General features: G+C 35.1%; 1 long non-coding RNA gene across 1 annotated transcript in view; it reads right to left on the bottom strand.

Annotated features, from left to right (window-relative positions):
* The window catches only part of LOC111097011, a 56806-nt gene that overhangs the window by 3282 nt on the left and 28592 nt on the right, over positions 1-24932 (bottom strand). Inside the window, exons 3-5 of the long non-coding RNA XR_005363208.1 lie at positions 23370-23436; positions 3846-3891; positions 3317-3445 (exon numbers count right to left, since the gene is read on the bottom strand). This is a non-coding gene — a long non-coding RNA (uncharacterized LOC111097011). The remainder of the gene's footprint in view (positions 1-3316; positions 3446-3845; positions 3892-23369; positions 23437-24932) is intronic.

Genomic DNA, 24932 nt, shown 5'->3' with positions numbered 1-24932 from the left:
TGTTACTCCATCATACCTGTGAGTAAAAGCTACTTGCAACTTTTTTAAGATTAAGAAAGAGAGAGAGCATGAGTGGGAGGCAGAGAAAGAGAACCTGGCCGTGCATGTAGCTGGATGTGAGTCTCAGTCTCACAACCCATGAGATCATGACCTAAGCTGAAACCAAGAGTCAGATAGTTGTTTAACTACTGAACCACTCAGGCAGCCCCCAGTTTTCTTCTAATTAGCATTTGCATAAGGACCTTTTTCATTATTGCACTTTAATCCGTATCTGTGTATTTAAAGTGAATTTCTTTTAAAGAGAAAAGGAATCTGCATCTTATTACAGTCTGATAATCTCTACATTTTAATTACAACTTTTGGACCATATATTTAATGAGATTATTGATACAATTTTGCTAAAATCTTGCTTATCTGTGTCAATTTTTCTTCATTTTGCCTTTCAATTTTTTTGCTTATAGTTGACATACAATGTTACATTCATTTCAAGTGTACAACATAGTGATTCAACTTTAATACTTAGGCTATGCTCAACACAAAGAGGTGTAGGGTACCGTCTGCCACCATACAACCCAATCACAGTGTCATTAAGTATATTCCCCATGCTCTATCTTTCAGCTCTGTGACATATCCATTCAGTAACTGGAAGCCTAAATCTCCCACAGAACATCATCCATTTTGACCATCCCTGTTTTCCTCTTTTTAACCGTATTATTTTAGATTAACTGAGTATAATATTTCCTATCCTTGCTATTGACTTACTAGCTTTTTATTTAATATGTTTGTCCTCGGTTTCACAATATGCATCTTTAACTTATCACCATCTACCACCAATTATACTACCTTTCATATAGATTAAGATCATTCAATAAGATATTTTATTTTTATTGTCATACATTTTATTCCTACCTAAACAGCCATTGTTATCATTTTTTGTTGTCATTATTTTTCATAATATTTTGAAAAACATTTGTGTGTCACTTATGCTGCTATGTTTGTCATCTGTGATATTCATTATTTAGATTGAAAGTTTTACATTTTCTGTAAAAAGACAGACAATAAATTGTTTAGGCTTTACTGGCTCTACATAGTTTCTGTCCAATATGCTTATTCTTTAAAAAAAAAATTAACAATGTAAAACATTCTGACCTCTCAGGCTTCTCAAGAAATAGTGACAGATAGACACATCCTAAGTCAAATATGGCAGCAGGCTAAATTTTACCAAACCCTCATTTAGATGCAAAATTTTATCAAGTGCCATTTTCATTTTTCACAAATGCTTCCTTTCATCATAATTCTGTCACAAAGGTCTGATAACACTGAAATTTGTAAACTTTGGTTTCTCTAAAAAGTCTGTCTTCATATTTGAAGCGTATTTTTTGCTTGATATTCAATTTCAGGTTCACAGTTTTTTTTGTTATTTTGTTATTTTTTTTTTTTTTTCCTTTCAGCACTTTAATGAGGTTATTCCTCTTTGTGTTCTGGCAAGTTTAACTTCTGTCAAATCTATATGCATTCTTTGTTCTATGCAGAAGTGTCATTTCCCCCGCTGGCTACCATTTAGATATTTTCTCTCAATTACTTTTTTTTAGGGTTTTTTATTATTATTCAAATGTGCTCTGGTGTGGTCTGCTTTGTTTATTCAGCATGGTTTTGCTGATTTTTTATTTTCCCATGAAGTAAATTGGCCATTATCTCTAAATAATATGTAGACCTATCTGTATGCTCTCCAATAAAATGTTAGCCTGATATTGTCTCACTGGACATGATAATCCATTTATTTACAGTCTCTGTCTCCAGGACTTTTCCTCTATTGTTTTATTGCTACATCAAGTTCATGGATCTTTTTCTTCCATGTCTGTTATTACTCCCATGCAGTATTTTTTTAACTTTATTTTTACATTTCAGATATTGAATTTATGTCAAGTAGTTTCATCAGAGTCTTTTGTAACTTAATTGTTCTTCACTTCATGTTCAGGCTTTATTTTAAATCCTTGAACACATTAAATGTATAATTGTTCCTTTAAACTCCTTGTCTACTGATTCCAGCTTTGATTTTTCTGCATCTGTTTTTAATGATAGATTTGTCTCTTGATAATACTTTCTATTTTTCTACCTTTTTTGTATGCCTAGTAATCTTTTCTGTATGGCAGTTTTGCAAATCATTTTGTTTAATGTTCAATTTTCATGTATTTTTGTAAAGATTATTGAAATTTATTCTAGGTCACAATTTATCTACATTTCTTCACTTTATTTCTTTTGATGCTCGATTTCAGTTTGGACAGCTTCAGAGCAGATTTATCACTGGGGTTAGTTTAGTCTTATAGCTAAGATATGACCATTTTGGCCACTATATGATGCTCTGTGTATTAAGAGGTATTTTTATTTGGGATGATGAGAATGCCAATTGTTCTCAACCCTACGTGATCTTCATTAATTGTTTTACCCATTGCTTCCCAGTAGTTCCATCCCTGGTCCCCTTGGAAGGCTGGTCAATACTCAGCCAACTACTTGAAAGAATCCTTCTGTGGTCTCTCTAGCACACCCTCTTCTCTCCTCCCTTCCTCCCTACAGTTTCCTATTCTATCTATCCACCAACCTACCAATCAATCTCCTCTATTTCTTATGTGCTGCCCTTAAAATTATAGTCAATTTGATTTCTGCAAGTATCTTCCTATCTTCCCAACTCAACTAGGTCATGTTTGGATCCCCTCTGACATTTTCTATGACATGGATAGAAACTTTCTCTAGGTAATAATGCTAGAAGTCATAGGTATCATATTTCCCCTTCCATCATGATACTCTCTCATGTAATCCATGACCTATGCTACCTACATTCAATGTGTGAAAAGTTATTTTCCACTCTCATCCCCGATTTTCTTGTAATTTACATTTGTAGCAGGGTGATTCTCTATGCAGTTAAAACTCTATAGGTGAAAATGAAACTGAAAAAGCATCTTTAAATAATACATAGTTCAATGTACACACTTTTGCATGAGCCTAAACTAACTGCCACCCCAGTCATGAATAGCAGCCTTTTATAATCTCCTCATCTTGTTGGTAAGCAAAACCTGGAATTTGCTTCTAATCAATATATGGCACAAGTGATTGATTTTTACATGCAATTAAATACCTCCAATGAACTTACTTTAAGTTAATCAAAGGGAGATTATTCTGGTAGCCTTAGTCTATTCAGGAAAGTCATTTAAAAGATGGTCTAGAAGTCCCAGATTTGAAGTAGACTATTGCTGACTTTAAAAAATTAAAGAGCTGCCAAAAAAATCTCTGCTACAATGAAATGAAATCAGTCAACAACCTGAGAGCAATTGCTGAGTGGATTCTTGCCTATTGAGCCTTCAGATGAGAATGCAGCCAACCAGGACCATGATTTCAGTCTTATGAGATTCTAAGCAAGAGTTCAGCTTGCAGTTCCCAGCCTTCTGACCTACAGAAATGGTTGAATAAAATGACTGCTGTTTTAAGCCATTTAGTTTGTGGTAATTTATAAGGTAGCATAGAATACTAATTTAACTAAACATAATGAACTCTTCAAATGATTCTAACTATTCATTAAACTGCATTAAATGCAGCAGCAGCTACAAATAGAGACATACCCTTTCACTAAATTGCCACAAGTCAGTATTGAAATCTAAGTTTCCAAAATGTGACATTCATTGATCACCATTTCCTCTATTTTCAGGCCCCTTCTTTAGAGAAGCTGGACTCCAAAAATCTCTTGACCTTCCCAGCACTTCTATTTCATTTCATTTTCCTTTGTCACCTTTACATCTTTCCTCTATTCCTACACTGCTTAATATATCAAGGCTAATTATTAATGTCATTACCTTACAAATATCCTGGTTCCACTTGCCCCTTTCTTGCTTTGCCATACTGTAGGAGAAAAACGTCAAAGCGAGAAAAAACTCATCATTCTCAGTTTTTTTGTTTTACAAATCAAAAATGTCTAACAAAAATCCCTTAAAACCAGAATGGCTCCTCCTAGGATAACATTATGACAAAATTATCCTAAATTACTATTGTGTGTTTTCTTTTTCTCTCTACTTTACCTGGCTCTACTTTTCTTCTATTTAGCTGAAAGAAAGGAAAGCTCACAAGAGAACTTCCACATATTTCCACCCCACATCAGAACCCCTAGTAGTATCTGTACCTGCCTGTTTCCTATGTATTTTCACCTAAAACCAAGAAATTCCTCCATTTTTACATGTTTCCATCTTCTCTAGTGTACTTATGGACATTAATGTAGCAATTTCTTCCTCTTTCTTCTACATCAAATGTCATCTTTTCCCATCGTTACTGTTTCATATCTTTGTTGACTTTTGAAAATTAATACTCCTCAGAAGTACCATCTACAATCCCTGTTGTAGGCTGTGTTGTGTCTGCCACCCAACCTCCAATACCTAACAATGTTACTGTAATTAAGAGAAAGAGACACTACACTGATGGGCATATAAATTAGTACCACCTCCCTGGTGGACACAAAGGAAAGAACACTGAGCCCAACAATTAATTTTAAGGCTTAGAATCATATGGAATTTTCCCTGCTAATTTTCAGACTTGCTGGAACCTGTGGTCCTTTCCCCTCCCCTAATACCTCCTTTTGGGAATGGTGATGTCTGTCTTACACTTGTGCTACACTGTATTTTATAAAGAGATAACTTGTCTGGTTTCTCAGGTTCACAGCTGATAAGGAACTTTGCTTCAGGATGAATTATATCTTTATTCTCAACAGTAGCTGATTTAGAGGATATTTATGTGAGATAATTAATTTGGATTTAATGTTGAAATAGGTGTAGACCCTTGGGGCTGCTGGGATAGGGTGAATATATTTTGCATTAAGGCCATGAAGTTTGAAGAACCAGACAGCAGAGTGCTATAGGCTATTTTATTTCTCACCAAAGTTCTAATCCAGAGTATCTCAAAATGTGACTATATTAGAAGATATGATCTTCAAAGAGGTAATTAAGTTAAAATGAGTTAACTACAGTTGACCCTAATCCTTAAAAGAGGAAGGTATTAGGAAACAGACACAGGAAGGATAGACCACAAGAAGGCAAAGACAAAAGATGGTCTTCTACCAACCAAGGAAAGCAGCCTAAGAATAAAGCCAACCTTGCTGATATTTTGATCTTGGATATACAGCCTACAGACTGTGAATAAATTAATTTCTGTTATTTAAGCCAACCAGTCTGTCACACGTTGTATGGCAGCAATAGCAAACAGTCTCCCTTTTCTCGCTTAGCCAAAGTCTAATTAGGCTTTTGTCCTCATTATGTAATTAAAACTCATGTTGTCAGGGCCATCAATAAACTTCACATTGTGAAATTCAATGTTTCTCTCTCATATTACACATTCCTTTTGACCAATAATCAGCATTCAGCACAAATGATCAGTATCACCTCTTTGATAACATTTTTTTCCCACTTGGTTTCCAGAATTTTACATACTCTTAGCATACCTCCTACTCTACTGTTTTTCACCCCTACTTTTTACGATTAGAGTGCCTCAATCTTTTGTCTTTACTATAGATGTACAACTAATCCCACATATTAATTCATACGTCTACTAAGATTCTCCAAAATATACATGCCTCTTTGATAACTTCACTTGTCTGTTTAGTAACATCTCAAATTAAACATGTCCAAAATTGACTCCTATTTCCCACTATCTATCTATCTATCTATCTATCTATCTATCTATCCCCTGTAGCACCTCTATACAGATTTTATCATATATTTACTGTATTAGTTTGGGTTCTCCAGAGAAACAGAACCATTACTGGTACTGTGAGACAAAATCATCATCATCATCATCATCATCATCATCATCATCATCATTTCAATCCATTAATCCCATCAATTCTTTTCAAATGTAATGAAGAGAAGTGTTATCCCCATTAGGAAATTATTGAAGTTTGCAAACAAGAAACTGATGCATAATATCAAAAGTCTGTTTTTTATAGCCATTTCTTCAACTGTTTTATCACAACATAGAAAACCAAAAATAACACTAATATTTTATTGTGGGCAATTATGGTATCCATTAATAGTTACTGAGATGGAAGTAAATCTTGGGGACAAGAATAAAATGGTGAATAAGCAAACTCTTTTTTTTTGTCAGTAGGATAAAATTTAGTACACGAGATCATTTATAAGACTGCAATAAAAAACAAAAATACATTAGATATTATGGAAAAGAAAATACAATTTCCTTGTCTATGGAATGTGTAACACTATTTGTGTAGAAAATAGGGAGGAGTAGAGGTGGCATGGAGAATTTTGAGAACTAAATTTTCAGTTAATAATAACAAGAGCAATAATATCTTTGCTTTGCCATCCATTGACTTCCCCCATCAACATTTCAAACAATTGAGTATTTTCTCTGTCACCTTACACTTAGGTATTCACTATAACGTATTTATTAATATATTCCCATCCTTTAATCTGAGGTTTTCCTCCATAAATTTTGAGCTCCTGCATAGTGGTAATTATTTTCTTGTTACTACGTCATTGTTTCCTGAAATTAAGTTTCAGAAACTGGAATAACAAAGTCACTGAAATTAATGTGTATCCAAGTCCTAGTGCACTTGCTAGATATCTTACATACGTGTTTGCTCAATACATCAAGATAATGCTCACAGAAAAAACTTTAAAATATAAATTTCCCTCCTGAAATATATTTCCTGTATCTTCCACTGGAGTCATATTTTTTTTCTTGTCTTTTGGGGACACTGTGTCTCCAGTGAGGTTAACTGGATTTTCGAGAGTAGCAGGCCGCTATCAATCTTGGGAACAATATTTGAGTGTGCTATAGAGGGATACCATTTAGTAGAGGTAACTGTAAACCTCACTGACAGGATGGTTCTACAAAGGACAAAATATCAAAATAATAATGGCCAAACAATCACAAATTCACACTGAAATGCCAGGCATAACACTCTTGAACCAAGTGACAGAATGAAAGAATAATTTACAGAGGTATTTCTTATCTATTGTACCTCACCCCTAAAAACACATTGAAGCTATGTTGAAAACTACATTACAAGTTATTGCTGCCCTGAGCTTCAATAACGTGTAAAATGCCAGCAATGCACCTACTATAAACACATTGAAAAAGCATCTTAATACATTACTGCCTCCAGGAGTGGAGACTATGTTTATGGAATTGGGAAGTTATGACCCCATCTGTTATGTATGTCGAACAGTTTACCCACGGTAAAAAGGCTGCCATGCACCTTCACACATATCAGGCAGGGATAGTGGTGCTTGGCAGGGTGAATAAAACCTGGTGAAGAAACCATTTGTTTCTTAGTTCATTGCTCTTACTTACTCCTAAATCTGGCTAATATATTGCTGTTAAAATAGTATCTCACATAAAGTATTAACCATGCTACTTTCCTCAGAGAGCTTTCTTAATCCATGTTCAAAGATAGTATTAAAAATTCGATCAAATGTAAAGCACCAACAAATGAATCACTAAAAAGTAAAGGGAGAAAAGTTCCTTTTATGAATTGGAAAGGTCATTCAAATTACTGCTTCCTGCCATTTCCTAGGATCAAAACAACCCCATGTGAATTACATCCTATCTTCTAATATAAGATCTCACTGGTCAGCTATTCACAGACAAGCGACCATAACCTGGGAGCTAATTAGAAATGCAGAATCTCAGGTTCCACTCCAGACCTATAGAATCAGAATCAGCAATTCAACAAGCTCCCCAAGTGATCAACATGCAGATTAAAATTTGAGGAGCACTCTCTAGGGTCAAAGCAAATTGAAGAATTAATCTAGAATGACGCATCACAATCTATGTCTGCAGATATTTAGGTTAGTTTTTTTTTTTTTTTTTACTTTTTTAAAAAATATTTTATTTATTTATTCATGAGAGACACACAGAAAGAGAGAGAGAGAGAGAGAGAGATGCAGAGACAGAAGCAGACTCCATGCAGGGAGCCCAATGTGGGACTTAATCCCAGGACTCCAGGATCATGCCCTGGGCCGAAGGCAGGTGCTAAACTGCTGAGCCACCCAGGGATCCCGAGATTTAGGTTAGTATTTTTAAAGTGATGAATGTTTATTTGTGAAATGTTAGACTAAATGAAGTAAGCTGCTGTCTCTACCGCTAGACTAACAGTCTATCACAAGTCCATGCATACTGTCACTGTCCGGAGAGGTATGTAGTATGTAAGGGTTTCTTCCTTAAAGAAGTAGAAATATCCAGTCACGTAAGTGAATTATTGCATGCCAAATATATAACAGGCTTAAATTGGTAAAAGAATATATTTTTAAAGGGAACAATACAGGAGTGCCTGGGTGGCACAGTGGGTTGAGCTTCCAACTCTTGGTTTTGGCTCAGGTTGTAGGCTTGGATCATAGGATTGAGCCCCAGTCAGGCTCTGTGTGCTCAGCATGGAGTCTGCTTGAGTTTCTCTCTTCTTCTTCCCCCACCCAGCTCCCCCACACCCTAGCTCACCTGCTTGCACTCTCTAAAATAAATCTTTTAAAAAAATAAGAAAATTATATAACTTAATGTATTTATATTGTTTTAGTAATGTAGACATATAGATATCTAGTTTATTTAAAAAGAACTACAGATCTTTCTTGACATACAATGGGGTAACATGCCACTGTTCAACTTTTTATGGGTTTAAGTAAACAATACAGCCAATACATATAACTTACTGAACATAACTCAGCCTAGCCTACCTTAAACATACTCAGAAAACTTATCTTAATCCACAGTTGGGCAAAATCATCTAACACAATGATTTTATAATAAAGTGTTGAATATTTCATATAATGTACTGAATACTATACTGAAAGTAAAAAACAGAATAGTTTATGAGTAGGGAGAGGTTCTCTGTCAGTTGTTCACCCTGGTGATCACGTGGCTGACAAGCAGCTATGACTACCACTGCCCAGCATCACAAGACAGTATCATACTGGATAGTATCACAACATCCCAAGAAATGATCAAAATTCAAAATCTGAAGTATTGTTCCTAATGAATGCATATTGCTTTCACGACATCTTAAAGTCAAAAAAATCTAAGATGAACCCTTATAAGTCAGGGACTGTAGATATTTACGGCCTAAGAGGAAAGATGTTCATGATATACAAAGTGAAAAAATGTAAAAAGTATACATGTAAACAGTACATATCAATTGTTACAAAGCACACAGGACATATATTATGTAACATACATGGCATCTATGGTGCAGACACACATATACACAAACAAGTATGTGAAGAGAAAACATGCAAGAAAACTTTGTTATTCTGAGTGCTGCAGTGAGATATTTGGGAACTTTCCCTTCTTAAAATTTCTTAGAAGGAGTTTTAGGGCTAATATTTACTATATAGAGTTCCAAGAATTTTCTAGTAAAAAAAAAAAAAATGCTTTCTTAATCCAAATGCCACTATTTCTATTGTTAAGTAGCTGATTTTACTATTTGTCTCTGATCTTTTTAACAGGTTTTTGGGTCTTTCCTCTAGGAACCCTTTCCATTAGAAAAAGTAAAGCAGTAGGCACAAAAGAAAATAGTTCTTGGTAATGACTCAGACATATTTGGCAGGAGGAATATTCTAATAGAGTTCCGGTATTCTCTGTATAAATTATTTTATCCTTCCTTAAATTAAAATTAACATCATGGACTCTTGTAAAGCTCTGGTTGATCACGAATTGTGCCCTTAGGTGCCATCTATTGCCCCAACACCATGGATGAGTCATGATTCAGGAGAAAATTATGTCTTTTTACTTAAGAATCTACAGTGTCTTGATTGTTGCTCTGGCGCCCCCTGGTGGTAGAAAGTCCTGCAGCTTAGGAAAATCGAGGAGAAACCCACTAGGAATCTGTTGTCTGGAAGATAAATGTGTTGCATCTTTCAGGTAACTTCTAAGATTGGAGCACTTTGGGATGAAAGTACATTTCAGCTACATTGATTTAGTGCTATGGCCTTCTGATAAAGGCACTGTCAGGCCCTCTGTGGTGCAAGCTTCTCTGTTCTTCCTGTGGGTTTTTAATATTTAGTATAGCAGCTGTTCACAGTCAAGTTCAATATCTAGAGATGTACCAGATAAGGTCACAGAGCAAACTTGATTCTCCAAACTGTTAGGATTTAACAGTTATGTGTGTGTTTGCTTCCTATTTTAAAATTTGGCCCTGGGTTTTGTGGGGTAATCATACAGTGCCCAGAAGAAGTTTTAAAGGCAGAAGTATTGAGTTGCCCCAGGCAGTCTTTGAGGTCAGATGAATATAAACTGTGTGTATATTGCAACAATTATGTATACACTGGTGCTATCATCTATGAAGTACGAGGGTTGAATCAACATGTATATAACAGAATTATTAGGTTTAAAAGGCAATGCATTAGAGCATAATACTTAGTACATATTAAGCACTTGTTAGTAATACACAAAAGCTTTCTTTGTAATTCAAATAGAAGTACTTTTTAGTTTTCTTTAGTTTTAATACCAGGAAACTGCAGATGTCTCTCTTCTATTATGTGTAAATCAAACTGTACCAATAGGGAGATATATGGATAGATGTTTTTGCACAACACAGACTTCAGTTACTACAAGTTATTGATGGCCTGGATGACAATATGTATTCTGATGAAATAGTGATAATCCCCTTGATCATCTCTCAAAAGAGAATGCCTCCCAGCCCCAGTATCTGAATTTGGTCTAACCTGTGGGAGACAGAGATACTCTTAAAATCTCTCTGAGATTGAAAGATCTTTTATGACACCATTTCTAGGTGGTCATTCGAGTAGGCTGGGGAAGAGAAACACCCACTCCCAGTAGTCAGGAATGTGGTTTAATACTTGGCATTACCGATGTACTGATTCAGCCCAAGTGGCAGACAAGGAGTCCTGGATGGCCATCTGTTGCGATTATACTGACAGCTGCAACCTCTTCACTGAATAAGAACACCTGTAATGTCAATCCTAAGTGGACCAGCTGCATCAGGTTCCCACTGCAGCATTTTCTGAGGGGATTGGTGTTTATCCAGGTTTCTCAAAGGCGATTTTTACTTCCCTTGGGCACAAGTAAAGAAAGGCCTTTTACCATTCAAGCACCAAGGTGCATGCTATACTTTTGTGGTTTTCTCTAAAACTGAGTTGGGTATCTCACAACTAAAGTTCTGTCATCTGAGCTAAACACTGTTTTAGGGAAAGCTTTTTTCCCTCAGCATTTAAGCAAAGGCAAGCATTAGGTTCACATGTTAGATCTAAGAATACTACCCTAACATCATTAAAGCAACTACACATAGAATCTATTCCAGATCCCTATTGTTTTATCATTACATGAGTATGCCAAAGCCTCAGCAGCTTTCCCTTATAATGTAGGTTACATATAATATAGATATATACCATTTCTAATATATTTGTGTAGTTTCATTTAAGGTATATTACAACCGAATAGGGATAATTCTTTACATATATTTTCTGTCTATATGCATGTGAAGTATTTGTAGGGGGCACCTGATACTTCTCAATACTTATTTCTTTAGGTACCTACATAAATATTGTGCAAAAACACATATATAGTGATTATAAGATGCTCTTTAACTGCTTCACAAATATTGATTTTTAGAATTCTCCTGGAAGCCCTACTATATTCCTACTGCTACTGTAACAAATTATCATTAACTCAATGACTTAAAAAAACAAATTTATCATCATTCTGGAAGTCAGGATTCTAAAATGGATCTCACTGGGCTAATGTTAATTTAGCAACAAGACTTTCTTCTATAGGCTTGAGAAAAGAATCCATTTCCTTAGCTTTTCTTGCTTAGAAAGGCCATCCACATTCTTGGTTCATGGCTCAATTCCACCATCTGCAAAGCCATCAGTGGCCAGTCATGCCTTTATCATGCTACATTATCCTTGTGCTCTGCTTTCATCGCATTACCTAACTCTGAATTCCTGCCTATTTCATTTTTAAGGAGTATTTCTCCATCTCAGGACTGCTAATCACATCTGCAAAATCTTGTTTGGAGGTCCATGGACATCTTTAAGGGGCCATGATTTTGCAACACGTCCATAATCAACCTCATTGTACAAATGAAGAAACAAATTCAGAAGTTGAGGAATTTTTTTTTTTTTAAGTTGAGGAATTTGTCCAAGGTCACACAGTTAATTAGTGGCAGAGTTTGGATTTGAAATAGGTAAGCTGGCTTCAGAGTCTCAGCCTCTAACAACTACAGTTTAATATCTGTAGACTGAAAGACCAAAGAATGAAAGAAGAAATGGACCAGAGATTTTTTTTTTTTTGGTCTCTATAATCACATACAATGCCAGCTGGCATTTAATGAATTCAACTATTACTATCAGTTAAATAATTACAGGGGAAAAAAAGACCATAGAAAAGAGAACTTAAAGACAAAAGAAACAATACCCCAAAATAATAACTACGGGCCAGAGATTGATCATGTTTGGTATACCAACTGCCAGAGGAAGGCTGAAAGATACTAAGACACAAATAAGAATCACAGTAAAAGATAGACTGTGTATTAAAATAACAGACAACTTTTAAAAAGCAGAAGAAAGTGAGTAGGCTCTGAAGGAGAGATCAAAGGTGCCTAATAGAGTGGAAACCATAAAATTAGTATTTGATTGGGTAATCCAGGAATGCATATAAAATGAAAATTTCTTATCCCATCATATCCAATGACAAACCGCACAAAATAACCAAGGTCATTCAATGTATAAAATATTTTGGTTTGTGTTATAACATGTTGGAACTCCAGGTTGAACTCTAGTATGGGATCCTTAACCAATTTAGAGATTTTGAACTGAAACCAGGATATTGAGAAAAAATAGAACACACTCAATAACATTAGTAACTTTTTACATAAAGGTAAAGACATGGTGTATGTATCCAAATAGGACAGCATTCTGGGCATGACTAAGTAGATGTGTATCATGTTCTCCAATTATCTACTCCTTTTCAGAAACAAACAAAAAAACTTGGTCTTCTACCAATTATAATTCCATTTATTCACTATTTAGGAACTCTTTTACAGTAAGCATTGTGTTAAAAGGCATAAAGAATGTCATATTCCCAGCCATCTATGCATGTGTTTAAGATGTGAGAGGACCATTTTAAATACAAACATTTATAACATTGATTTATCTTATTTCCAAAGAAATATATATTCACTCTAGACAGCTTAGAAAATATAATTATTTTAGCAATCAACTAAACATCCTAATAAATGCTAGTGTTATCAGTTGTTTCAATAGACTTTTTTACTCATTAAAACATCTGCACCTTAAGAAAAATCATAAGTTTCTAAAGTTGAATCAACTTTTAAAAACTTTAACCATGTGTTTTGAACAAAATGCTTATGCACATTTCCCCCTATCATTAAATACCATCTTGTCTAATGGCTACATACTATTCTGTTGTAAATGCACACCATAATGCATTTAGCTAAGCCAATTTTATTTGTGATTTGATTAATTTAGTCATGGAACTATATATTTCTCTAAAATGTTTGCTCCACTATCCCTGCAGTAACACAGCTCCATAATGTCTATCACTACTTTCCATCCAACTGTATTGTAGCACTTCCAGTGTCTTGAAATTTTGTTACAATGGATAATACCTTTTCATTAAATATAGAACTCGGGAAAAGTTTTTAAGGTCCTTTAGACCTAGAAATATAATCAATATAATCACTTTAGAAAAGGTTGCTAAGACATGATTTTTTGTTTCTCATTGCATTTACATGATTTCTCTAAGATTACAGACTATGCATTATTCTACAACATCTTTCCTTGCACCACCACTGCAGTTACCTCAAACTAGTGAAAACTATCATGAAAACAAATATGCCTTGTAATCAACAAAAAGGTAACTTCCCATGAAAGTGCTTTTGGAGAACTGAACAGTAGAATTATTCTCAGCAGTAGTCAGAAGTGAAATACATCATGTGATAAAAGCTTTACATCATTAAATATTGATACTGTTTTCACGATTTAATGTTGGATGGTATGGGACAATGAAAATCCAGAAAAGAGAATCAACAAGTGAAAATCTTCTTTTCAAGTGAATTCCTTGTTAACTGGTTGTCTTATAACCACGAAGCAGTTTGGACCCACAAGCAAACATTGCCATGCCCCTAATGTCTCATTCACATGGTAGAAATAATCTTCACACACAAAAAAATGTGTGGATTTAAGTTTGTGTGGTGAAACCTACTTGGTACATACTAGATTCATCATTTTTTCCCTTAAAAATATGCATTTGACATATTTTTTTAAATTAACATTAAATTTTCAGAAAAATCACACAGGAGCCAGAGGTACTCAAATTTAAGACTGGATTCAACAATACAAAGAATATGATTAAGATTAGTCTGTTTTTTACAGATAATTTATCTACATAAGAGATCTTAAAATAAGTCTTCTAAAATCTCTTGTGGAAAAATACTTAAACTCCTAAAATTCATACTTCAAATATCAAAATACTTCATGGTAAGATACTTCGAAGTAAAATTAAGGCACATAACAATACCAATGAACTGTGGCTTTAAAATATTCCTGATTCAATTAATTACTAATGAATTACTAGTGAATGTAGATGACATTTCACTAGTAAAGAGTGAGGATGAGGCATACTGGCTGTCATTTTCAGCTACTTCTACTAGCTCTTCATATAAGGACAATTTTAGTTTAAGCCCAGGCTGTGAATTTGTTTTGTGTGAATGGATAGATGTTTCTCTAGAGTCTCTGTTTTCTAATAAATGCATACTTCAAAAAGGACAAGAAAAGAATTGGTCCCTACTATATGAGAGTCTTAGCGTTTGCAATTTTTTTTCCATTCCAAGAATTCCTGAGGAGATTCTCAATTCCCCCAAAAACCCACCTCTTCCCCAAGAGCAGTGCTTAAACCTTTAGTTAATTATTCCCTGGAGGTGACAATAGTCTCATTTCACTCAAGCCAGAACTCCATGCTCAAAGATATCAGCCTCTGAGTTCTTTTTGAAAACAATAGGTTTGGACAGCATAAATGGAGGCCATTATTTAGATTGACCTCAGTCACTGGAAGACCTACATATGGGTGTGGATTTGACACTTCCACAGTGATAGGTTATAATGGACTTTAAAATCAGGACCTGGACAGAACTAGGGCTACTTATATGCCATTAAATTAAATTAAGCACATTTCCTAGTACAGAAAAAAATTTCATCATTATTTGTTAATACTGCAGCCACAAGAAAAAAAATACTCTGAATATCCTGATTTGGCTTTCCTTCTAGGATCTGGCTGGCATAGAATGACATGACTAATGAAGTAATTCCAAGAGACCATATAAAATCACTCTGCCAGCACAGCCACCTTTATTGCTTTCACTAATATTCAGGCTATTGTGAATAACTTATATTTTTGGTACCTCTAACATGACAGATGTTGCACTAACTACTTAACATGCATTGCTTCTGATATATCTTGCAACATCAATGAGAATTTTAAGTATATTCAAAACAATGCTTAGAGGGGTGGTTGGCTTAGACTCTGCCTGTTTCCAAGGCTTGCCACTTCACTAGGATGCACTATTTCTGTTCATTTTTACAAAACATGTATTGTGTTCAATAAGGTACTGTGACTGTCACCTGTTTATAATAATAAATAATCTGGCTTTGGGAAGCTGGCTGGATCCCCAAATCAGGGCTTCACCTCCAACCATACTCTTCCCCCCATGCATCACTTACATAGAGTAACTTCAGAGTCCAGCCTGGCATGCCACTTTGCAAAACCTCTTCAAGTAGCCTTAGTTACATCCAAATTTTCTCAACTTCATTAGTACCTTGTCAAATCTTTCATTATAATTGTACAATTTCACATTGTAATCATTTACACCCCTATCTTTATATTAAAATGCAAGGGACTTGAAGATACGATCCATGCTTGTAATCCCAGTTCTTAATACATTGACTGGGAAAGAATAGATATTAAATAAATAATTGTTGAATGGATTACTCTGTCTCAAGAAAGATGATTTGCTGTGGAGGGATGAAAGCTGCCCCCTGGCAGGTCTGGTCTAGAAAGGATGTCTGATACTGTGAATTGTTGCTTGGAGCAGTCTTACTGCTGTGTAATTGTTTCAGCATTTCCCACTTAATCAATATTGTCTTATACGTATATTACCACATTCAATCTAGCCATCCCACAATTTACTTCCTCTGATAGAACTCTTTTGAAATACCACATCTACAATTTGGTGCGGATTACAAAGATGGGATTTGATCCTTGTAGATCAGGGTCTATGATGGTCAGAATTAGTTGGTAAGAGTCCAAGAGAACAAAAAATGATCAATTATCTAAAGGTTTTATGGCTTATTTAAATGCAGTGCTGGGGTGCACGTGTGTGTGTGTGAGAAAGAGAGAAAGAGCAAGAGAGAGAGAGAGAAAGAGAGACAGAGACAAAGACAGAAAGCTCAAGAGTGAGCTCGGGGGCAGGGGGCAGTGCATACAGCAACAGTAAAGCAGTTAAGGGTTTTGAAGATGAGTGATGGAACTGGCCACAAATAGCCCTGAGAAATGAGAAGTCTTATAATGGTGGGAAGACACAAAAAAAGTTAAGGTCTCTGGTAAAGAACAGTATCAGGAAAAGATGTGTAATCAAATTTTAAAGTTAAGGCTGAACTGAGCTTATGGAGTGATTAGCAGATATGAGAGACATATATTCAAAGATGTTTATCTGAATGAAACAATGACCTCACCATTCCTATATGAGGAATTACATCGAGATTTGTAAGATTCTTCTATTTTTAAGGCATCTATATGTTCTCAGTATAGCTAGATGTCCTCAACTGAAAAGAATATAGCCATGTATTTTTAGTTGTATTAAGTAGTGTTTAGGGATTTGGGAAGGCAGAGAAATAGAAAAATCAAGCCAGCTAGGTTATATACAATCATGTCACCTCAACAGCTTTACTAGTACCTCTACTTTTATTGATTTTATCTATTAGATTTCTTGGTAAGCCTTTGGGGAATAAGTATTGTTGCCAAAATGAACGAACACACAGAAAATAAGATCTAAAAGATGAATCTATCCATGTTCAAACAGAAAAAGTATGGGGGAACGACTGGGCATTTAAAACAGAGAGAGTAGGTATTATGCCAGTGATGGAAGAGCCTGAGAAATCAAAGCAAGCTCTGGAAAGCAATCAAGAGAATAGCACTATAGTAAGCCTCTACCACCATGCCAGGGCTGCAAGGATGAAAGGCAGACATAGGCTACAAGAACCTAGAACAGGGTCACCCAATCTCTCCTGTCCATTTTGTGGCTTCACTTTCTCTGCAAGTCACATTTTCAGACTTACCTTCTTTGAAAGATCTTTATAGCTCTGTAAAACATTCTCATGAAGATGCCAATAAATTCAGATAATTTCCAAAACAAGTAGGTAAGCTTATCACTGTGACAGAGTGAGACATCCTGATAATTAAGGCTTGGGTAAAATGTCAGGTACTCACAAGCCTAGAGTTAGATTATGTTAAAGACAGATATGGAATAAATTTTAAAAATCACTAAATCTGAGATCATCATGTTTTAGGGGTGGAAGTGCAGTAGATGTTCTTCAGAAGAAAGGATTTATTGCCACCAGAAATATTCACATTCACTGCACAAAGCTTAGCTTACCTGAGAGTTTATTCTGTTCATAACATAACTAACTACACTTATTCAAAAAGCATATTGGAAAACAAATGAAATACCGAAATACAGATTAGCTTGGACTTCCCACATATGTAATGTTTGTGAAAAACATCATAAATCTTTGCTATTTAAGTATTAGTAAAGCTTTGTGACATTTGTGCATGGCATGACACATACTTATAAATGGAGACCACAGTTGAAATTTGACTTTCTAGAGAGACACAGGAGCATCTCCAAGTCTTTTTCCAGCAATATATGCATAAGCCAATGTTTTCGTTGCATGATAAAGCATCCTTAATGTGGAAGGAGGACTTAATGTGGAAGGAGGACATGAGAAACAGACTCCCTGGCGTATCACTGGATTCAGCAAGCAGCAGCACCAACTGCCAATTCAGAAAAGGGGAAGGAAGATCAAAAAGTTGGAAGTAGGAGAGTCGTCCGTCATGTCAGCAGCTATTCTGAAGACGCCACTGTGATGGCCTTGGTATAGGACAAAGAAAAAGAGTTTCCCTGGGTGCACCAGTGAACACTGGGGTTTCACCCACTTGGGCAGTTATATTTGTGTGAGAGATGTTTACAATTCAGGCAATACGTACTGTAAAGTATCAGCTGAATTAAAAGCTTGACCTCTGAAAAATATACCCTGTATCCAATGTTATGAGATTATGGCTTATTTTCTTACATTGTAGAGTTTATATTCAACAGTATTAGGATGAAAAACTGAAAAGCAGCTTCAAAAAGTGATTAGAAATCAGCACTACATTACAAGAAAGTGAGCATAAAATTTGCTAACAGCTTTTCATCACGTACATCACACATAAATACCACAATAATAATACATATGACAGAGTATCTGCTTAGTTATCACAATATTGCAATTCTTAGAAGTTTTTTATTCTAAATTTCATTTCAGAGTAACATAAAAATACAGCAGTAAAATTAAATAGCAATGGAAAATAACAAGAGAAGGGAAAGGCATTAGTTATAGGAGTAGGAAAGAATATTTTTAAGCGAGATTGGATTTGCAATACATAATAGGTCAATGAAGCAAATAGAGAAGTCGTATTAAAAGGCAAGATTTCAATATTGCAGGTGGGTGCAATAGGTGGACAGAATGAAATCTACAGCTAAAGGGGAGATAGGAAGAGGCGGTAATTGTATTTGAAAGTATAGGGTGATGTGTTTACTATGATTTAAAAAAAAAAAAAAATCTCCAAAAACGAAATCATCATCATTACCTACAGTGTAAAAATGTTTTCAAATTAACATCTTTCTATATTGTCTAAACTACTTCCTGAAGACGTTTAACCTAGAATCGTGTTGCAGAAAAATTGATCTGACTTTGCCACCAGTCATCAGCTTTGAACTTTGACAGTATACTATTCTGACTCTACATCTAAACATCGAGAGACCAAATTCTTAATACTTATTTGAATTGATATTATTTGTGGAAATGGAGTTATTTCAGAGAAGGAGAATTTCTTTCACACTTTGGAAAGTAGGCAGCTGATACCAAATCAAAGAGACACTGGTAAATTAAAATCCTCTTTCATAAAATGTGATGCCTGGCTTGGGAAATAAAATATAGAGATAATAGTATACCACTTTGAATCATATTTGAGTTTGCTTTCTGTACTTACCTCATAATTAATACCCTTTAGAAGTAACACCGATGTTTAAGACAAAGGTCCAAACATAAGGAACAACGACACTATCTCAGTTTGCTTCAAGATGTGGGCTTATTTTATCCTTGTCCATTATTCAAATCAGTATTTGTCCATCTCAGTAATTCTCTACATGCCAGAATCCTAATTTTTGACCTAATGATATAATAGTATTTGCCAATTTTTGTCACCTAAATGTTCACTTCCTATGTCAGGCAGAAATCACCAGTCTCTTCTTTGAGGAAAAAACAAAAAACAAAAACATCACCCAAGTTAGAAAATAGCCACATATATATATATTTTTTTGCTTGTGTTTATCTTTGCACCACTACTTTTACAAATGAAGTGCTTAGCCTCCTTGATTAAATGTTTAGACTTCACATTTAATCCCTCAAAATAACTTTCGGCCAGATATTTATCACTGCAAAAATATGTAAAAGAAATATAGAATATAAAATATACAAAAGTACAAAATATATAAAAGATATAAAACGTATTATTGGTGTAGATTTACTGTGGAGAAAATTTTGGTAGAACACAGAAAAAGTCTAATATTTACTAGAAAAGTCAAATGCAACAAGGTTAAGTTGTTACTGAATTAGATTTATGTTTCGCTGATGTGGGATTTTGAGAAGTTCCATACAAATAACTTTTCTGATGGTCCACATCTGATATTTTAGGGAATAATGAAACTAGTTCTTAAATAAAAGAAGGAGCTGCTAAATAGTGTGTGAGAAATGACTTTTGTAGCTTAAGTACATTTTCCTTAACAAATATATGGGTAGCACTAACTTGGATTTGGTAGAAAAATTTCAAACCTGAATTAAAAAAAAAAATAAAAGAAGTGGAGAAGTATTTGTAACTAAGGTAATTTACTATTTTGAAATAGCAAGTGTTACTGTCCATTTTCCATGGAGCTAACCAATTTAAATATATCTCCCTGTATATGCATACATCTAATTCTCATAGTTTTTAATTACTAGGTTCTTAATCTTTAGTGGTCTCTGAAAGGCAGGTAATGACCTTATCTAAGTCAGAAGAATGGAACAGAACTAAGCAGTCATTTTAAGAATTGTTTAGTGAGGGCAGCCCGGGTGGCTCAGCGGTTTGGCGCCGCCTTCAGCCCAGGGCGTGATCCTGAAGACTAGGGATCGAGTCCCACATCGGGCTCCCTTGCATGGACCCTGCTTCTCCCTCTGCCTGTGTCTCTGCCTCTCTCTCTGCATCTCTCTGTGTCTCTCATGGATAAATAAATAAATAATGTCTTTAAAAAATAAAGAATTGTTTGGTGAACTGATAAAATAATTACAATAAATATGTTAATTTCATATGGAAATATTTGTCATGCTAGGTGAACGCTTTTTAAAGTTATGGGTTTTAGTTTATTCAACATCTATGTTATTTCCAGGCATTGCTTTAGATGCTAAAAATAGAGTAAATACAATTAGTTAAGTATTTGCTATCATGGGGTTAATTGGGTGAGTGATTCAGAAAATAGAGAAAATACATAGTGACATATTATTTGAAAAAACAATTTTGATAATTGAATTTGAGATTGAGTGCCAGAGTGCTAGATTGGCTATTTAGGTGAACAATAGAGGACCTGAGAGAGTTAGCCATGCTTGGCACCAGGAAGAAAACATTTTGAATAATACCTGATCCATGGCCCTGTAATTCTCATGGTCTCAGAGAAAAAACAGGCACGTATTCAGTTTGTTATCCAAGATAGATGTGGTTAAATGACATGGAAAGGTAAACTAGCCTCAGAATAAAGAGTTCAGGTAAAATAATCTTAAGGACTAGAGGATTTTTATGGAGAGTATGGCACTGGAGAAATATATGGTGGAACATGTGGATGTAATCAGGGGAATTTTAGGTGGAAAAAGCATACGAACAGCGATATGGATACAGAAAATAAAATCTAAAGCGCCACCAGTAGTAGCAAGCCTGTATTGTTGAATATTGATTTTTTAGAAGTGACCAACTTGAAGCAAAGCCAATTCTAGCTTAGAATTTGAGTCAAAATTAAACGTGACAAACAAGGAAATGAGATTTCTCATGTAGTCTCTAAATGAATAAAAATACATTCTCTAATCATGCACTTGTTCTTCTTTCCCCTAGATAGTGTAGTCATGATAAGAAAAGATGTCACATGAGGTAAAAAAAAATGATAAGGAGATATTTTTGTGGTAAAACAGTTACAGAAATAACACAACTATTAGTAAAGCTATATCCTTAAGGTTTGCTTTGATGGTAAAAAGTATAATTGTTAAGGGAATAGTACTCGAAATCATGTGTACGTACTTCTAAATAAAAATGAATGTATCTACCTATACTCATGCCTTCTAAAGATGATGGTCAAGACAAGTGGCAGGAGTCATAGGACTCATTAAGCTGTACCCAGAGTTTAGAGTTTGGTTTTGATAAAGCTATCCTAATTTCAGGATTCCTCTCCTATGCATGTGCAGACATCCATCTGAACCCATCAGCATTGACCTATGGGAATTGGAGGAAGGGAAACTACTGCAGATGGATGATCATTCTACACTCTGTGCCATGAGTAACAAAGTCTCTAGTCTCTGACCCAGGAATCTTTTATCTTTTGCTGATATACATGAACCTGCGGCAGGCTAATTTGTCAGCTTGCAAGTAAGGTAAAATATCAGCCTCTTGACATGCATTAAAAGGCTAAGTGAATTGGTTCAAAAGAGTTACCGGATATATCACTCCATACCCACTGATCTGAGTCTCTGGGAGTAAAACCTGGAGATTTGAATTATTGTCAACCTCCCCAAGTAATTCCTCTAACATACTCTTTCAGAACTACAATTTTAGTACATTATTCATTCTGTCAACTATTCAAAGAAGTCAAATGTCTTTTTATATCTCAAGTGTAGAAAATCAGTGGATGCTGACTGCAAAGAGGTTGGCATATTACAGACAACAGCACTGCAAGTGATGTCTTCTCTGTTCCAGAATTTAAAAATTAAGTTAGATTTCTCTCAACTAAGGATTTTCTCTTAGCCTCTTGTCTGCAGGACCCTTCTTCTGGTTTATATAGGTAGAGTTCCTAGATGAATGTTGAAAATGCTCACTTGACAGTTCCTAGATATGACAAGCTGATTGCTCTCATTTACTTTGATTCAATGGCCAGATGATCTCAATTTGATAGACTCAATTTTTTTCTGATTTAATTCACTGTTCTTTTTGCCTTCTTTCTCTCTCCATTATTTCCTTTCACATACTCCCGTTTTTTCTGAGGTTCAATCACCATTATCTTCTTTTATTTCCTCTTAAAGACTTTCTGCTTTGTCACAATTCAGTACTTCACACATCTGTTTTTCTGCATTATGCATATTTTGCTCGTTTACAGAAAATGGACAACATACCTATATTCAAGTCAATATATAACTTGTTCATCAAAAGCAGGAGTAAGAATTCCCCTTATCTATCAAACTTATCTGGAGAAGGTACAATTGATGTTGTAAAATCATGTGCAAAGTTATTTTTTCCACGGAAGACCTAGGAGGTGAATACTGGCTATCGCCTTAATAGAAAACCAATCCACTCATTGCCTTAGCTATTCAAATTGCTTAATTCCAGCAACCTGGGCTGTTACCCCCGACCCTGTTCACCTATAGTTCTTTTTGGCTTCAATAACTTCAAAATTAATAGACTGTTAATAAATACACTCACAATCCACAGTGGATAAAAAGGGATAATTTAAACATGTTATTTTGGAGAACACATTTTATCTAATACAGTGTGGTAAAGCAGCACTAATGCCATGTCTCAGTGGTTCTTGCCAGTTAAGTTGATAATGAGGGTCACAGTGGTCAATTTTGATATATAAGGAATTTTAAAACCATGGAAGGCATTATCTGCTATGAGCGATCTTCACAAAAACAGTATCTATGAATCAAAGTGGGGAAAAAATCCTGGAATAAATATAAAATGCGTTTAAGACGATTGTTTCTGTATAGGCTCAATTACGTATTTCTTTTTTTACCACCTACCAAGTTCTGAAGTTGAAGGCCTGATTTTTTTTTTCAAGTTAATGCCTCATGTTGAATGAGGGTGTATCTGTAAGAGAGAAAAATAACCACATTTTTGTTATCCTTATCTTCCAAAGATTAGTATACCTTTTTTAATCATTCATGAACCATTCAGTATTTATTCTTTTGACAGAGGAAACAGTATCATTTGAATTTAAAATCAACTTGTTGGAAATAAATTATCTTTGGTCATCTTTGCATTATCTAGAAAGGTGAAAGGATAAAGAACAGTTATCAATTTGGGATCTCATCATATTTATAGTATTTTTAGTTTAGTATAGTCTTTTTTTTAAAAAAGATTTTATTTCTTTATCCATGAGAGACACCCAGAAAGAGAGGCAGAGACATAGGCAGAGGGAGAAGCAGGCTCCATGCAGAAAACCCGATGTGGGACTGGATTATAGGACCGGATCCCAGGACTCTGGGATCACGCCTGAGCCAAAGGCGATGCTCAACCACTTAGCTACCCAGGCGTCCCAGTTTGGTATAGTCTGCAAACAATGCCACAGACCATGTGATATTTGTAATTCAGGCTGGAGTTCTTATGATAGATTAATTATATACTCTCAACTAGGAAAGAGAAGAAATGGAGTCAGTCTTACCCTAAAGATTTTAGTAAGTTGTGTTTTGTTATTATTGCTGTGTAGTTGATGTCATTTTGTTTTATACGGAAGCGGCACCAAAAATACAAATTTATTTCCTTCATCACTATGCAGGAAATATTTTCCGTTTACTTTAGATGATTTTAACATAGGTCTATCATGTTTTCTAAAAAAGCAATGGTTAAAATATGCTCCAATTTTGGTTCAATAGCTCTCTTTCATGATTTAATTAACCCAAAATATCTCATTATGCTTTTGTAAATAAGATCCTGTAAAAACTAGAATGCATTTGAACTGATACCCAGATATTAAAACATTGTTAAATCTTGGGTTTTAATCTATCAGCATTTAGATGATGAGTCAACTGATTTTCACATTTAATAACTTAATTGTGTTAAGAAAAATCAATTTAGGTAATGTGAGATAATTATTTTTAAGAGGCATTCGTTAAAAATACATACCCTATATTAATATACATTTATTCAGTCTGACTTAATTTTATGAAGTCTGCTAATATTTGTGGAATATACTAAATTGAGTTAAGAATCTGTGTTGTGGGTAGCCCTGGTGGCCCAGCAGTTTAGCACCGCCTTCAGCCTGCCCAGGGTGTGATCCTAGGGACCCCGATGGAGTCCCACCTCAGGCTGCCTGCATGGAGCCTGCTTCTCCCTCTGCCTATGTCTTAAAAAAAAAAAAAAAAAAAGAGTCTGTGTTGTGATGTCAGAGGTTGTTTGCAACAGTCACTCTACTTAATAGTTAGGAAGCCTCACACATGTCACTTCAGCCGAGTTTCAATTCTCTTATCTGTAGAGATTGTGTAAAGGGAAAGTGTTTACCTCCAAAGATTGTTTTAAGAATGGTGCCTGTGATCAGTGGAGGAGGCAAGGGGGTTGACCATAGTGCCTACCATTTGATTATTAAC

This window comes from Canis lupus, chromosome 8 (assembly GCF_011100685.1).
Source record: "Canis lupus familiaris isolate Mischka breed German Shepherd chromosome 8, alternate assembly UU_Cfam_GSD_1.0, whole genome shotgun sequence".
NCBI classification, from domain to species: domain Eukaryota; kingdom Metazoa; phylum Chordata; class Mammalia; order Carnivora; family Canidae; genus Canis; species Canis lupus.
This window is presented reverse-complemented; position numbering and strand designations above follow the sequence as displayed.